At 49.3% G+C, this 5,708-nt stretch overlaps 1 pseudogene; it reads right to left on the reverse strand.

Moving 5' to 3' along the window:
* Positions 1-318: 318 nt before the first annotated feature.
* LOC140223223 (tropinone reductase-like 2) lies at positions 319-1,774 on the reverse strand (annotated as a pseudogene).
* Between the last annotated feature and the right edge of the window lie 3,934 nt (positions 1,775-5,708).

Below are 5,708 nucleotides of genomic sequence, written 5' to 3' on the forward strand. Positions count from 1 at the left end.
TTCTCCTAGCTACGCTTGATTATAATCTAAGTGAAGATTTTCTCACTTTTCACTTCTCGTAGTTCAAATCTCTGAAGCAGCTTACCACAAGCGAGAATCGGTGAAAATAAGCAAAGCGTTTGGCGGGATTCTTGCTTATTTCCACCGATAAACTGCTTATAAGCAGAAATAAATGGGGCCCTAGTCTCTCCGCTTGAGCCATGCATGAGCTGAGAACTGAGTTGAGCTTAATCGAACCGAGTTGGGCGTCGTCGGATCGACAGAGTGGCCACGCGACGTTCAAGGAGAGAGGGCCCCCATGGATTGGGACTCTGCGGATCATTTCCATGGAATTTTTTTCCCCAAGCCTACGCTCCTCGACGCCTTTCCCGGGGATCCACACTGTGCCATGGTGGCCATCACCAGCGGCGGTGGGATGGCGTGGGGAGAGATGTCGTTCACGCGCATGCCGTATCGCGCCAGCTCCGGCGCTGAGGCGTGTGCCAGGCCGACGACCGCCGCCTTGGAGACGGGACGCGGCGGGCCCCACGGCGTCCTGCACACCGGCGGTGCTCGCCGTGCATACGATGCTGCATTGGACCATGGCGCGCGTGGCGTGCTTGGCGCCTGCGAGCACGCCCCGGGCGTCAACCGCCACGACGCGGTCGAAGGGGCCCTGGTCGACCGAGGCCAACGGGGCCGGCGCCACGCCACCGCTGATGACGCTGGCGTTTTTGAACATGCGTCGAGCCCGCCGTGCTGCTCGATGGCCGCTGCGACGTCACAGCAGGCGTAGCACGCGGTACCGGCTCCGAGCTCCGCGGCGACGGCACGGCATCCTGCACGTCGGTGATGATGACCTTGGCACCGTTCCTGACAAACTAGCTCGAAGGCGGTGGCCTTCACGATGCCGCTTGCGCCGCCGGTGATCACCTTTCCAAGCCAACTAGCACATGTCACCGGCTCACCGCCACCTTCCAAGCCAATTCCGCAACCAATTTAAGGCGACAGGTCCTCCATGCGTCATGAGCAGAGAGTTCTGAGGTGAGACGGGGTGGTACTAGAAGCAAGGGTTGTGGGCTTGTGGCCCTTTGCTGCCCGATGGCGGCAACCAACCTTTGGCAGTCAGTGGGAAGCCCAGGACGAGGAGAATCCATTGACAGTGGCCTGGCCCAACATGACTCTTCTAAGTTTTGCGCGACACACCCAGGAATTCCTCTGGGCCGGACAGAAAAAACAAACATGAATCCACACAGATCATCTATTGCGTTAGTACCGTGCTGTCGGCCCATCGGTTGGTTTGGTGATGGACGGCCACCGTTGCATTTGTGCACGCCTGGCTCCGTCGGAGTGAGGGCACAATGCAGGCAGGGGAGGAAGGTCGGGCGAAGGAAGAAATGGCCACGATCAGTATTTCTTTTTTTTTTTCGGGTAAAAGAGAGCTTTATTAACTAGGTATGAATACGGGTACAATCGTTCTCGACCAGGTTCGCAACACACGCAGGTGCGCGACCCAGCCAAACTGCTGGATGAGAATTACATCTAGCTAACAGAGCTAATTCATTTGCTATGACGTTACACTCTCTTTTTACGTGGACCACGCTCCAACTCTCAAGCAGTTACACGTGTTCTTTAGCCTCTGCAATGATGAAGGCGATTTCCGACCTGTCTTCCTTGCACTTCATAGCCTTCACGATCCGAGCACAGTCGGATTCTATGATCACTTGTCCCCTGATCCATTGGGATGCTAACCGGATTCCTTCCGTGAGTGCCCTTGCTTCAGCTTCCGCCGCATCAGCGCAACCGAAAAGGACACGCCATGCTGACAGTAGCACTTCACCCATGGGGTTTCTCGCAACCACCCCAATCCCTGCCGTACCCGATTGCACAACGAAGGACCCGTCCACATTTATCTTGGTCTAGCCTGGAGAGGGGGCGTCCACTCCACCTGTTGTGTCTGTGGGCGCTGTCCAACTCCATTGCCGGATGTACTGCAGGCCTCCTTCCCTTTCCTAGATACTGCTGGCGACTCTGGGTCATTAACTCCCATAGATTAAGCAAAATATACATCCACTCCTCTACTTGGAGGTGCTCCGATTGGTGTGTGATATTGTTATGCACCGTCCACGATCTCCAAAGGACCAACTTAGTTAGGTCTCGCTGTTCTGGAGAGCAACGATCCAACAGAAGTAACAGCCAATCTGGCCCGGTATATTCAAACATTTTCTCATCTGGCAGGGACCAATGCTGGCGCATACCTTGCCGTAGATTGAAGGCTTGGGGACAAACAATCGTGGCATGGTGCCCCGTTTCTGCTGATAGTCCACATAGCATACATGTATCCTCCAGTTCTATATTTTTGACAAATTTCCGCCTCCTAGTTGGGAGTGCATTCCTGCTCAACTTCTAGATAAAGACATTCACCTTTGGTGGCACTCCACCCTTCCAAACATTATTCCATAATCTTCTATCTCCTTCAGGTGCTACACTGGAAGCTGTGCTAGTGTTCAGGTTCTGTAACTCCAAGGCCAGATTGTAAGTGCTTCTGACAGTAAATATCCCTGTCTTTTCTAATGGCCAAGCCAGAAAATCTTGAGCTAAAAGCAGTGTCCACTAGGCAGCCCCTCTGGAAGTATCTCGCCTTCAGCAATCTGGCACACAAGCTATCAGGGAATTCAATTAATCTCCAAGCTTGCCGGGCTAGAAGAGCCTGGTTAAAAAGCCGCTGATCCTTGAAGCCCAAGCCTCCACAGCATTTCTTCAGTCTCATAACCTTCCACGCCACCCATGCTGCCTTCCTCTTCCCATTTTCAGTGCCCCACCAAAATTCCCTGATAATTCTTGTGAGTTCATCACATACTCCCAGAGGCAATTTGAAAACACCCATGATATAAGTTGGTAGAGCCTGAGGCACTGCTTTAATTAGAATCTCCTTTGCTGCCGCGGACATGTTCTTCTCTGTGTAGTCCTGCAATCTTTTGCTCAGCCTTTCCTTAAGAGACTGAAAGCGCTCCCCTTTCATTCTTCCTGACGGCGTAGGCAACCCCAAATACTTGGCTTCAAACCCACTGAATTCAACCCCAAGGATTTGTTTAACCTGCACCTGTACCTCCTCCTGACCATTCTCATTAAACACTATAGAGCACTTCGCTGGATTGATAAGCTGCCCCGTACCTTCACCTGTCGAGCCTGTTCAGCATTGGCCTTGAAAAACATTAAGGTGTCATCAGCAAAGAGGAGGTGTGAAATCCTCCTCTACAGATGTGTAGTTCCTGCATTGCTCCCGTTTATTTTTTCCTATTCATTAACTTAGAAAGACCGTCAGCCACAAAGAGAAAAAGGTACGGCGAAAGTGGATCTCCTTGGCGCAGACCACAGGTTGGGGTAAAAGGTGCCGACAGGGCACCATTGAAGCGAACCGAATAGCGAACCGACATCACGCATGACATGACCCACTGCACCATGAACTCTGAAAGCCCAACTTCACTAGAACATTGTTCAGAAAACCCCAATCCACCCTATCATACGTCTTTGATAAATCCAACTTGTACGCACAAAAATCTGCCCTCTCATCTCTATATTGCTACTTATAGCATGAATACATTCGAAAGCAATGATTGCATTGTCAGTGATCATTCTACCTGGTATGAAAGCACTCTGAGTAGGCGATATAATGTCGTGTAAGAGTGGTCTCAGCCTATTAACCAAGCATTTAGAGACCACTTTGTAAACCACATTGCATAAGCTGATGGGACGAAAATCCTTTAAAGTTTCAGGGCAAGCTGATTTCGGGATTAGGACTATGCATGTGTCATTGACCCCTTCAGGCATGTTCCCTGATTCAAAAAATTCCTGCACTGCCTTGACAACATCTTCCTTTAACATCAGTCAGTTCCTTTGGAAAAACCGAGCAGGCAGGCCATCTGGTCCAGGGGCCTTTAAGGGACCGATTTGGAATAAAGCATTTCCAATTTCTTCTGCACTATAAGGCTTGCATAACTCGGCATTCATGTCAGCAGTTATTCTCGGTTCAAATAAGTTAACTACATCACTAGGAACAATAGTTATATCCTTTAAGAAGGGGTTTTCAAAGTATTGTGTAGCCATACCCTGCATTTCCTTCCCGTCCGAGCACCAGCTACCATCCTCTCTTCTTAATTTCTTAATTCAGTTCTTCTTTGCCCTCCACATGGCTTTGCAGTGAAAGTACTTGGTGTTTCGATCACCCTCCCTTAACCATGAAATACGCGATCTCTGTAACCACATCATCTCTTACCGGTACAGAACCTTGTCCAGCTGGTGCTTTGTTTCTAGGTTTTTCTCCCAATTACAGATTGGGTCAACCTGCTCTAGGCACTCCAACTCCTTCCGAAGCTCCTCAGTGCATTTTGTTATATTACCAAAATTCTCCCTACTCCATGCCTTCAAATCCTTTGCAACTATTTCCAGGGATTTAGATAGGGAACCCAAGTCGCTCCCTGGATTTTTGTGTAACCAGGATTTCTCTATCACTGCTTGCAAGCTCTCTTCCCTCTCCCACATAATTTCATATATGAAGATTTGTGCCAATGGACTCTTCTTGGGACAACTATCCATTGATTACAGAAGGTCTTTATGATAAGATCTTGTGGAAGTGATATGTGCAATATTAGCATTTGGAAAAAGCATGGACCAATCAGTATTTTCCACGCCCCGATCAAGTCTGACCCTGACATTTCTCGCCCCCCCCCCCCCCCCCCCCCTATTGTTGTAAGTCCAAGGAGTCCTGTAAAACCAAGATCATGTAAATCACAATGACTAAGCACATCCCGAAAATCCATCATTTGGCGCTCTGGATGAGGGGTTTGAGAAAAGTGTTCATATTGCCACATAGTTTTATTTCTCGCCCCCCCCCCTCCGATTATTGTTGTAAGTCCAAGGAAGTCCTGTAAAGCCAAGATCATGTAAATCACAATGACTAAGGCCCCATTTAGTAGGGCTTCTCAAAGTGCTTCTCCACCGGCTTTTGATGAAGCCCTACCAAAGGGTCAAATTTCAAAACGGCTTCACCACCAAAGCCGAGGAGAAGCCGCAAAACGGCTTACACTAGAGAGGAGAAGCCGAAAAAAGTGGCTTCACCGGCTTCTCCTCTCTCTCCAAGCATTAAGTGATCATAAAATTACATATATTGCCATTGAGAAGCCATTTTACCAAACGTTTTGCAAAACGGCTTTAGCTTCACTAAAAAAGACACTCCACCGAAGAAGCCGAAGCCGAAGCCGTTTTATGAGAAGCCGAAGCTCTACCAAACGGGGCCTAAGCACATCCCGAAAATCCATCATTTGGCGCTCTGGATGAGGGGTTTGAGAAAAGTGTTCATATTGCCACGTAGCTTTATTTCTCGCCCTCCCCCCCCCCCCCCCCTGATTATTGTTGTAAGTCCAAGGAAGTCCTATAAAGCCAAGATCATGTAAATCACAGTGACTAAGCACCTCCCGAAAATCCATATTGCCACATAGCTTCATTGAAATCTCCGATCAGCATCCAAGGTCCTGACCAAGCGTCGCATAAATCTCTCGTTATATCCCACATTGCCTTCCTTTTCTCAACACGAGGCTCACCATACACAAATGTTGCCCTTTGTGGGGCAGTTGTAGGCTCTTCTTTTATTAAGACGTCAATGTGACGATCACCCTGAGACAGTAGGGTAACAATTGTTGACTCATCCCAAAACAAAGCCAAACCACCAC

Source organism: Setaria viridis, chromosome 6 (assembly GCF_005286985.2).
Source record: "Setaria viridis chromosome 6, Setaria_viridis_v4.0, whole genome shotgun sequence".
In the NCBI taxonomy this organism is placed as follows: Eukaryota; Viridiplantae; Streptophyta; class Magnoliopsida; order Poales; family Poaceae; genus Setaria; species Setaria viridis.